This window comes from Ailuropoda melanoleuca, chromosome 5 (assembly GCF_002007445.2).
Source record: "Ailuropoda melanoleuca isolate Jingjing chromosome 5, ASM200744v2, whole genome shotgun sequence".
In the NCBI taxonomy this organism is placed as follows: Eukaryota; Metazoa; Chordata; class Mammalia; order Carnivora; family Ursidae; genus Ailuropoda; species Ailuropoda melanoleuca.
In genome coordinates, this window is record NC_048222.1 from 127409450 (window position 1) to 127421693 (window position 12244).

The following is a 12244-nucleotide window of genomic DNA, read 5'->3' on the forward strand; positions in this document are numbered from 1 at the left end:
TAATAACTGTAAGGTATTTAAAACAGTAACTGAGTAATAAATATTGGTATCATTATTACTATATAAATGTACTTATGTTCACTGCTATTGGTTTTTCTTAAAAAGTAGCATCACAGGTAATATTAACTCTGGTGAGTTTTCTATGCAGAAAAGATAGAAGAGCAAACTAAGGTATATTTTTGCCCTGACAAAATTTGCTTAACAACTTAAAAAAAAGTGAGAAAAAAATTGTACCAGATTATATTGATAAAAAGTAAGAATAAGACTGTTTGCATTTTAATTTTAGCTTCCTTTGACTTTAATCTGCAAGTTTTCATTTTTAAAGAAATCTAGTCTAAACATGGTGAAAATTATTGACTGGTCCAACTTCCAAAAAAAAAAACAAAACAAACAAACAAAAAAAACAACCACACACACATTTGATGAAAGTTCATGAACTTTGGCAAAACTTTTGTTGAACCTCCCTGAGTTTCAGGTTTATTTGAAACTAGAACCAGGTGAGTCTCAGATTTTGTTATTAATGTTTCACAAAGTTCTACAAATAAAACATGATTTACGCAACAAGTAGGATTTGATCCTTAACTGTTGCTGTCTCCTTCAAAATTTCTCAGTACTTACGTCTGACTTTTTATGCTTTATACAGTAATCTTCAGGCTTCTCCTTATATATTTTTAAATTTTATTGTCAGGAACAGGGATAAATAATATTCTTATTCAATAAGAAAAATATCTTTTCATGGTAAGGTTTTCATTGACAATTCCCAGAAATTCACTCTTTCCCTGAGAAGGGTATATAATTGCATAGGGATTTCTTCCTCTTATGTAAATAAATGCAAGTATATTTTTGCTTAATTTTTTTTTCAATTTTTTTGCTTAATTTTTTTTTTCAATTTTTCAGTGTACACATATTAATCTCAAATGGATCAGCTTCAGTTCAGGATAGTTACTTATGTATATTCTATATACAATGATTTTAATGTTCCACATTCTTCATTTCTTGATAAATACCACAGTGATTATTTACTGACATGTCATTTCTTATTTTAATACAGAGAAAAAAGTGACAAAAATGACATGATATATATTCTAACTTGTTCAGTAATATTGTGTTATATAGGACCCAAGTCAAAACATTTCTTTATTTTTATAATAATTCACCTTTTTATATCAGTGAAAACAAATCAGTGACAAAATCCTTGTGAATACAGACTTCACAATTATATTAGGTGGGTACTGAAATGTTAATAGGTTATAAAATTCCCCTTTTCTAGGTAACATGGTATAGAGAAGACAGCATGCTTAAGTAATTTGTCAGCAATTCAGTGGGTACTTCTCCCATTGTAAAATGCATGGTGAAAAAAACAGATCATGGAGAGGCCCTTGAAAGGCCTGTAGTGTAACACATATGTAAGAAAGTAAATCAGTGAGGACAAAGTTGTGTAATGTAAATTGAATTAAGTACAAAGAAAAAAATAATCCAAAAGCAAGAAGAAACTGTTTTTATTAGTTTTGTGTGTTATTACAAGAGTGTGCCTGTATTCACTTATTTATTTTTTTAATTATACTTTATACAGCTTTCTACTGAAAGAAATAAAGATAGAAAAATGATCCAAATATGAGGCTCAATGAACTTTTCACAAAGTGAATTTTCCCATGGAGCAAGCAGTGAGATTCAAATAGAGTGCTACCAGTATGTTAAAAAGTCTCCTTGAGCTCCCTTCTAATCACTACCCACACCATGTTTGAAGAGTAACTACTAATCTAACAAAATGGGTTTGTTTTATATGGTTTTGAAACGTACATAAGTAAAATCATACAGCACGGACTCTTCTTGCATCTAATTTCTTTCACGTAACATTACATTTTTAAGGTTCATTAATGTTTGGAATATAACAGTAATTTCCTTACTCTCACTGATGTATAATATTCATTTCTTTATCCATCCTATTATTGGTGGACATTTTCGCTGTCTCTAATATTTTTATGAATTTCTACTGTGTGTGAATCTAGAGTAGAACTGCTGTGCCATAAGATATGCATATATTTGGCTTAGAGAATACTGCCATACAGTGGACTGGTAAAAGGGCTTTTTACCAATTTACATTCCCACCAAGTGTATGAACATACCTACTGTTCCATGTTCTCTCTTTTCATCTTTGCAATTTTCAACTTAGCTATTCTGATAGGTAGCTAGTAGTAGCTTACCATTTTTTATTCGAGTCCCCTTTCATCTGTTTGTTGCACAATGACCGTGACTTTTTTTATTTATTAGATTGGCTGTCTTTTAAAATTATTTTAGGAGAACTTCATATATTCTGAATATGAGTACTTTGCCAGAAATATGAATTGCTAATATCTCCTTCCTCCATGTGGTTTGCCACTTCACTCTCTGAATGCTGTCTTCTGATAATCGAAAGTATTTGATTTTAATGCAGTCTAAGTAAGCAATATTTCCTTTTCTAGAAAGCAATATTTTCTTTTCTAGCAAACTTTTCTATATCCTATTTATTTGTTTTGCTTAGACCAAACAATACACCCTGATATATTAAGCATGTGGGCAGCTAGTTTGTGACTTTTAGGCAATTAACAAAAAGACTAAACTGAATTTAGGAGAGAGATATAATCAACACTGTGCTTTAGATAGACCAGTGACTGAAATGGATTTAGGGGAGAGAGCCTTACTGCAGGTAGGTCAATGAGAGAATATGTAATCACTTGTGTGAGCGATAATATGCCTACAAACTGAAGCAGTAGCAGGGAAATTAGAAGTGAAATAATTCCAGATTTAGACGATTAAATTAGTACAACTTGGTGATGACTAAAGAAAGAGAAAACAGAGAAATCATGAATGTTGGCTATCTGGCTTGGGTGATTAGATAGCAATATCATTAATTAAAACCAGGGCCTATATTTTGATGAGCACGTTTGACAAAAGTTAGTTTAAGCTGTATTGAGTTTAAAATGCTTACGGGATGTGTATGAAATACAGATCTGGGTAACTTTTCTCTTCTTTCTGTTCCTCTTCATTTTCTATTTTTTAAAGAATTAACATATATTAAATTTGTAATAAGACCAAAAAACAATAAAAATACATCTGCTTCACTCCTCTACCCACTCATACAGTCAAATATGAAAATGAGTGACAGCTCACTGACCCAGAATCCTACTTCTTAATTGTCACTCCTAGTGCCCATGTGAACCACACTTACTTAAGTCTTCTTCATGGATAATCAGATTCAGGATCCCTGATCCAGAAATAAGTCCTGTTTCCACATGGTGTCCGAGGCTCAATAATCAGTAAATCTTGGTAACTTTCATTTACTGGACTGGCTTTGGCCTCGTTCCCTTGTTTCTGATCTGCTCTGTTCTCAGGTCCATCTAGGTCTGTGGCTATTCCCTGAATCTATTCCCCTACAGCTCACTGTCAGCCTTGTTCTTATCATTTATGTTCTCTGGGGAACAGGGTTCTCTCTCTTATGTATAGATAGACCTTTTTGAAATCAGAATTGAATATTTGCTGATAAATAGATCCTTGCACCTGCACCCTGCATACTGTTTACAAACCCCAATGTCGAGTGTTCAATGTCTTTTTTGTATAAGTCAATTCACTAACTTAGGTTACTTGTTTGGACCCTTTAGGCATTTTGGTTTGCTACCCCAACAAAATAAATGCTTTAAAAAAAAAAAAAAGAACCATTACAGACAAGACTATAAATTTAAAGAAAACTATCCAGCATAATTAGCATGTGAGTTGTTCAGTATCTCAGTTGATGCTGCTTCACTGAGCAAAAACTGATTTCCTAATGAAGACACATAGAAGGAGGAGTCAGATTCAATTAGTCTGGGAAAATAGTTATCCTCAAGAGAAATGTTAATTTCTCATTGCAATAAAAAATTATATACTTCCTGACACATTTTGAAAAAATAGTTATACAAGTGGAAACAAAATAAAGAAACTGGAAGTATCTAAATATCTATTTTTAAAGATCTTTTGGTGAAAAGTGTTAAGGGAAATGATAAATAGTTGCTTGCAGTTTAGGATTATGACACCTTGGCTAAGATGTTATATAGTAGCTGTTACCATTATATCTTGGAAGGAAATCAGAACCTAGATTTTCCTCGTATTTCACATTTCACCTCATTCGGCCCCCAACCACACACAGAGCGAAACGTTTTCCAGCGTTGTCAACATCACGTATGTTACCACCCAGTTGACCTAGAGTGCTGATATACTGGGCTGTCAAAGAACACTGTGCAGGTCATGCTTGCCAAGTCTAGATGCACCATTTGCTACCCTAAAAGTGAACAGTGACCGATCTGCCAACTCAGTAGCCTTGCCAGTGTGAATTAACTCACATTCTTAAGAAACAAAACTCTGAAGACACAAAATCAAACTCTGAAAATGTTTTATAAGACTTTCATTTTTAGGTCTGAGGATATGACCCATCATTGACTGTAATATAATAAGAGAGACACTGCAAATGAGAGTTTAGGCCAGTATAGCCAGCAATACTCCTGCTCAATTTCCTACCCCCAATTTTTACTTCCTTAACTTCAGCACTTTTATTCATGTTTCAATTAACAGTCACGAGTGCTTTGAAACAGAAAAGCTTGTTGCTTCCTCCACTAACCCAAATGACAAGCTCCCATTTGCCTTCTCAGAAAAGTTTCTCCTTTTCACCGGAAACACTCCCAGCCAGTATTCCCTCTGTGTCTCATAACAAAGCCAGCATCACAACCCAGGCAGCTCTGCTCTCAAGGGTTTTTCAGTAGTTCAGTTGGTTGGGAGGCAGTAACTGTCATTTGACCCTTGTATTGCACATATACACAAGCTAGATGGAGAAACAAGGTGGGCAGAGCTGAGAACTGAGTAAGGAGAAGGAAGAGAAAGAGACAAAAACAGAGTTTGGGATCTAAAGAGCCCAAACACTATTTTGTTTGGCTTTCAGGCATGGCAGCTTAGCAGCAGGAAATGTCAGCTTATTAAAGACTTCACATGGCATCATCAGACGACAGCCATCAGACTGCTTGGCAAGGTTCCCAAGAGCACACTGAGGGGAGAAAAACAATATGAATCAATATGAATGTCTTTATTTCCTTTCTAAGAGAGAAGAGTTTACGAGGCTGGCTCATTTGGCAAGCTGTTAACAGAACTAATTTGATTGCATTGGCAAGGATAAGAGGATGCATAAGGAGATCTCTCAGCTCTGATACCAGCTTTGAGTTCCAGTGATTATCCTGTATACTGTTGACCTGATAATCACTGATGTGATAGAGCTGTCTCGGGTTGGCAATTGCAGAAACATCACCAAAGGAAACCATTGTTGGTTAAAGTTGGCCATTTTCATGTGTAAAGAAAAAAGGTGTTTTTTTTTTTTGTCTGAAGCAGGGCAGAGCCAGAGCCACCCTCAGGTCTATTATTTTGGGGGTCAATTTTCAAAAAAGATTCATTTATCACGCTTATCACACCTGCAAATATACCACTTGTGTTATCTTCCTCACAGTGTATAACTTTGCTCTTACAACTGCTGGCCAAAAGCACTTGCTATTAGGGGATAGATGCTACTTATCTAAAGCTCAGAGCCTATTGAATCATTTGTTATATTACAGAACTTTAGTTTCTTCTTGCCCCAAAGTGAAAGAAGAAACACACTCACCTCTCTAGTTACATGGCACCATGTGTTTCATCCCCTGGAAGGGAACAGAACACTGAAGGAGAAACACATTGTAAGTTCCATGAACATCTATTAGTCTATTGACTAGTCTGTGTGCTTTTGTTTCCCTTGGCATACTTGATCAGCAGCTCCACTAACCAGTTTCCAGAGCCTCTGAAGCTTTATTGCTACTAAAACCCATAGCTAAACATAAAGGAGCAAATAGAAATCAATACACTCTGTCTTCACTAAGATTTTTAAGATATTCCCCCAACAACTTCCTCACTCATTACAAAATGCATATGCCACTGAAGCAGCAGACATGGATTCATTCACAGTTGAGGAAGTTGCCTTTGCCTTCAATACCCATGCCGGTATCCTTTATTCTTCTTGGCATCCATCCCTTTTAATCACACCATCCTTGGAATGCCAGGCCAGGCAGATTTAGTCACTAAGAAAGCCCACAGGGATCTGCTAGCGGCAGACAGAATAAAAGGGTGTTTGTGGCTAAGCAGGGACTCATGACCTCAATTTCATCCCAGATGCTTACAACGCTTCTTCATACCTAGTGAACCACAATGAACTGTGGAACAATTGTCAATTTCTCAAAGAGGCTCAACTCTGATGGCCTTGGTTATTGCTTCAAAAGATATCTTAGATTCTAGGGGCGCCTGGGTGGCTCAGCCGTTTAGCGTCTGCCTTCAGCTCAGGTCATAATCCCAGGGTCCTAGGATCGATCCCTGCATCAGGCTCCCTGCTCAGCAGGAAGCCTGCTTCTCCCTCTCATGCTCCCTTTGTTTGTGTTCCCTCTCTCGCTGTCTCTCTCTGTCAAATAAATAAATAAAATCTTAGAAGAAAAAAAAAATGATATATCTTAGATTCTAGACCACACTTGAAAATATGGTCTGCTCCTCCAAGGAAAATAGATTTTCTTTATTTTATATATGCTCACCTGTCTCAGGTTACCACACAGTGCTATAATGATAACTACCACTCTAACTTTGCTCATTACTCACTACTCCTTTTTGTTTGTATAGAATAGGTGATAAGTTAAGGATCTAGAATATATTAAAATAGGTGATTCATTTAATGGCATGAGTTATATTCATACTGTTCATTCAACCAACAGTACTTATGTAACTCACACTACATGTGCAAGTCACAATGCACAGTAAGAAGGAAGATAAGTTAAAAAATGCATGAGTAAGTTTCCAGGCGTTATTTAAGGGAATAAATATATTTTATTTTAATAGGCCAAACTACTTTACTGAGGGTTAAAACTGACATTTATTCTTCATATGGTGTGATCCAAACATAGGTATGTAAGTCAAGGCTTTTTGTAACTAACAGAAATAATTTCTTGATAACTTAAATCAGAAACAAGAAATTAAAGTACATTGCACAGCTCACACAACTTCTAGGAAGGCCAGAGAACTAGGTTTAGAGGCTATGTACATAATCAGAATTGACACCATAATGCGGAACTGTCCAGTGAAGCCACCACTGCTGCTATCACCAAACAGACTCTAGTATTGTCTTTAGAACTTTGACTACTATTGGCCTGGAAACTAAAGAGTTTCCTCTTCTCATAGCAAAACGAATTTTACGTGGCACCTATTTCTTTCAGTCATTAGATCCTAAATCAAAGTTTGGGATTAGAGTATCTGATTGACAGATCCTAATTCATGTGCACACATCCTAACTGCACATAAGGTTGGAAAAGGCTGTATTCAGCATTTATGTCCCTAAATTAGGAGATGGACATTGCCAGAATTCAGAGATGGAGAAAGAATAATCATTTGACTTTTTGACAAATAATTAGTGGCTTTGCTTCAAAAACCAAGAGCCTCTGCTGCTATTCTTTTATCAGAGTTTGCTACAAACTCCCTGGAGATCTTTATTTATCACAAACCTATTAGTAACAATTCCTCAAGACATAAGTAGCATCAACAGCTAGAACCAGGTGGGAAAACTTCTCTTGTTCTGAACTTGACTGAAAGTTGGTAGCTTTGGTAGCAATCCAGTAATGGATCAGAGAAATACATCCAAATGAGGTATATGTCCTCTTCAAAATCTAAAGATGTAATGAAAACGTTGTGCTTCTTTCTTAGTGGTATGAGAATAAGGTGCAGCAACTCACCCTGTACTGTGAAAATCCCAGACTACTAGATCAGTATTACTGATTTTGTTCTTTTGCCTCAGTTTCCAATATGAATGTATAAATCCTGTCTTTATTTAAAATATTATATTTTATTTGTTATGTATTATTTGGCAGTGATGATGTTTTTCTGATTATTGCATTAAAATATTTTCTATCTTGATTACTGAGTTTTTTAGTGCCCCCCCTAAACTGTGTACCCTCAAAGAATGTCTCACTAATGTTGGGTCTGCTTTCAGTCAATTCTCAGGTATATACAACTTTCCTATTTCCAGGAGCTCCTATTATATTAAGGGAGACAAATAGAACATGTACTCTGGAGAACATAAAGTTCTGGGTTGGGGTATGTACATTTGAAATAGGATAGCGGGGATGGTCTCACAGAGTAGGTGACATCTGAGGAAAGACATGAAACAGGGAATAGAGACCTAGATTCAATGTTCACACAGATCATATTGGATCTTAGAAGGCTACTCATTGACATGGGCTTAGGAACCTGGTGATCAAGTGACCATTGCCAAGTGTCTTGAAAGATCACACATTTGGCTTATCATCCAGTCACGTGTCTATTAAGATAAGCTTTCCAGGGGTGCCTGGATGGCTCAGTCAGTTAAGCAACTGACTCTTGGTTTCCGTTCAGGTCCTGATCTCAGGATCCTGGGATCCAGTCCCCCATGGATCCCTGCATGGGGCTCCACACTCACCAGGGAGTCTGCTTAAGGATACTCTCTCTCCCTCTCCCTTTGCCGTTCCCTCCACTGTGCTCTCTTTCCCTCCCTAGCTCTCTAAAATAAACAAATAAATATAAAATATATATATAAGCTTTCCCTCCTTGCCTCAGTAACTAAGGTCTCTGCTCCATTACTTGGTCTCTGACCCTTGGGGATTCTGGTCTCCCCACTGAAATCTGGTGTCCAATTTAATACATTAACTCCCACAGTATCTCTGGCCAACATGAAACACTCATGCTCATCTAGGCCTTTAACTACAGTTTCCAGAATGCCCTGAGTGCCAATTACAACGTAAAATCTAAAAAGAGAAGGGTTATGGGCTTATACTTTTAAAAGTAACTACCAGATTTTGTAATTATATGTACATGTTTATATATATTATTGCATTATCATTATATTATTACATTTTATTATTATATTTATTACATGTATAATTTTATAAATATAAAAATCTGAAGGATATGTATAGAAATAGATTATCAAGAAACTAGACCAAATAGGAAAAAGATCATTTTGGACTGAACTGAGTTTATCAATACATATGTGCATTTACCAGAATTCAGTGTCCAAGCTTAAGCAGCTGGGAGTGGTTCTAACTTGTTTGCCTGGTTGTTTTTATTGAAACCTGGATCAACAGTGATCTGAACTACAAAAAAAAAAAAAGAAAAGAAATGGAGATGTCAAAAATTCCTTGGGGGGCGCCTGGGTGGCACAGCGGTTAAGCATCTGCCTTCAGCTCAGGGCGTGATCCCAGCGTTCTGGGATCGAGCCCCACATCAGGCTCTTCTGCTATGAGCCTGCTTCTTCCTCTCCCACTCCCCCTGCTTGTGTTCCCTCTCTTGCTGGCTGTCTCTATCTCTGTCAAATAAATAAAAAATCTTAAAAAAAAAAAAAAATTCCTTGGAATAGCATGAAGAAGGAATCTACACACTTAGGGAATTCTATCCATTGGAGTACATTTATCACATGTAATTTATCCACTAACCCTTTCCCTTTCCCTTCAAGAAGGCTCTGAAGACTGCTGTCAAGACACTGAGAAATAGGTTTTTGAGAAACATATTGTTATTTTATTAAACGTATATTTGTTAATCTGGATATTTTCAACACATGCTTAAATAGAATTACTATTTCCTGAAGAATGTCCTTGCTCCCAATGTTATATCCAATTTATATCATAAATAAGACATAACTATCATATGGCAGGATATGCCCCAGTTTATAATTGATGTGAAAAAAATCAATATGGAAAATTAACTCTCTTGCTTTAAGGATTGGTAAAGTTTCTCCTAATAATATTTTATGTACCTTAATGTTTTCACTCTAAGACAAAAAGCTTATTTATTTTTATTTTGCAAAATATTATAAATTGAAGGGATTCCCATTGCAATGAGTATGTCTAACTATTTTTCCAAGACTTCAGAAGAAGGTAATAGCTCACTAACTAACCGACCTTCATTTCTAGGAAAACAATATCTTTTCTACAAGGCAAATTTTTTTTATAATAATATTTTTTATTATATTATGTTAGTCACCATACAGTACATCAGGGCAAATATTTAAACACCAAAATAAATTCTAAACGAATATGTTGGAGCCATAATAAAGACAAAAAAAAATCTGTTTCTGATAGATTTAAGTTTCTTGACTCTGCCTTGAATCATGTAAGGCTTCTCACTTCCACTCCAGTAGCTTCAAGAGTTCACTACTGGAATGCCCAATTAACACATCAATACTCCAGAGGTCACCACTTCAAAACCTGAGGCCAGACTCTCAGACCACATGTGGGTCACCTGAATCTAAACTCCTCATCATCATGCCTCCTCTCATAATTCTGAATTATAGGTATATCAGATTTATATTGTTTTTTACCTTTTCACTATCTCTAAAGCATCACCACATTTCTCCTATTACTTGCAATAATATTTTGGTATCAGTTTTTGCTATCTGTTTCTGTAGGCATAATTACTACTCAGTATGGCATTATTTCACTCTCCTCTTGTCTATTAAAGGATATTTTTACAGAATATGTTATTCTCATTATTTTCCTCTGTATTCAGAATTATCTTTCCCAAAAGTATTTCCCATCATCATGTATTTGCAACTTACCTTGAAATTAATAGTTGCACTTCATTGCCAGGCAATTAAATTAAACCCCTCTGCCAACCTTCAAGGAAATTCAAAAATGTATTCTCTTTCTTCTTCAATACGGCTTCTTGCTTGAAAAAAAATGTGCCTCTCAGAGAAGTACCCCTTGCAGACCTGCCCAGGGAAGTCCCAGCCTCCCAGGAGGACGCTTCCGGTCCTAAAACCATCACCCCTGTCAGCCCTCAGAAGGCTGGAGGGGCTTGTCCTTAAGTCCCCGGAAGGAAGAGGCCCGTGACCTCTGCAATAGTCGACCCTTTGAGAAGTGGCCCCGAAGGTGAGAATTTGACTTGAGACGATGCCTCCAGCACAAGGAAACGGGGAAGAGATCAGGCCTCAACCCTCGCTCCAGGAGACTGAAGGCAAGGCAGGAAAGACCCCCCAACCCCCACCCCAGGAGGCTGGCGAGGGTCCCATTCCCCGTCTTCCAACCTGGACTAGGTCAACGTGAACCCGGCAGGAGGTGGCACAGAGGCCGGCCGCCGGAAGGTGGCGACAGCCCGCAGGCCAGGCCTGTGGCTCAGCGCCTGGACACTGGGCCTGCCGTCACGAACGACTCAGCTCTCCGCCAGCAGATGGCACACCAGTGGTGCAGCCCGCGCAGGGGCCGAAGGAGCGGTGGGTGAGGCGGGAACAGCGGACCCTTGGGGCCCATGGGCTCCCACTGGGTCCGTGAGCCCACAGCCAACCCAGCGCCGCCTTCCCCTCAGCGGGGCCCGCGCGTGCCTGAGACCTGAGTGAAGAGTCCTTCCCCGAGGAGCTGAGGTTCTAGGCACCGGGCCGAGGTAGATTATCTGGAGCAGTTACGGACTTCATCTTTAAAAAGCCCGCCCTGAAGAAACAGTCGGCTTACCTCAAATTCAGCGGCTCCTGCACAACAGTCCTCAGAGCCTGGCCGGCGCCCCCGAGACACCGCGTGGGATGCAGACGCCCCTGGCCCGGAAGTCCGCCTGAGGAGAGGCTGGAGGAAGTTCGTTGCCTGGGAGCTCCGGCAGTTCCTGTGTTGCATCCACTTCCATGTGTTCCCGCCCAGAGAGACGCTGCTGCCCGTGCGGCCCATCGTGGACGTGCCGCAGTGCACCAGAAGGACCAGAACCAGAGAAGAGCCTGCTGCTGAAGGGCAGGTGAGGCGCTCCGCATAAAATGCCTACAGATGGAAAAGATCTTGGACGTGGACAGGTTTAAGCGGGTTGTGTACCAGGCGAGGAAGGAGGCCCAGAGACAGAAGGAACTTGCCAACTGACCAGAATCAGTGATGACCTCACTTCCAAGATGGAGAAGATCTGACATGGAAGTTCCTGACTAGTACCCATCCTCCCTCCTGTCTGGCTGTGTCTAATTCTGTTAGAAGGTTCCATGCCTTTCTTTCTTAACTTCAACTCGTTTTTAAACTAGATTGCGTTAAAAAGAAAACTAAATACAGTTTCCCTTAAGATAAAAAAGAAGAAAGAAAGAAAGAAAGAAAGAAAGAAAGAAAGAAAGAAAGAAAGAAAGAAAGAAAGAAAAAACTGACGTTCCCTGTAATACTTATGAATTTTTGACTGTTCCCTTCCCTATTCT

The 12244-nt window shown here is 38.3% G+C and overlaps 1 long non-coding RNA gene across 1 annotated transcript; it reads right to left on the reverse strand.

Annotated features, from left to right (window-relative positions):
* Positions 1-4625: 4625 nt before the first annotated feature.
* On the reverse strand, positions 4626-11593 carry LOC117802233. The gene is made up of 3 exons (XR_004625302.1): positions 11538-11593; positions 10649-10758; positions 4626-5050 (listed from the first exon to the last, which is right to left on the reverse strand). It is a non-coding gene; the product is annotated as an uncharacterized LOC117802233 (long non-coding RNA).
* Positions 11594-12244: the final 651 nt, after the last annotated feature.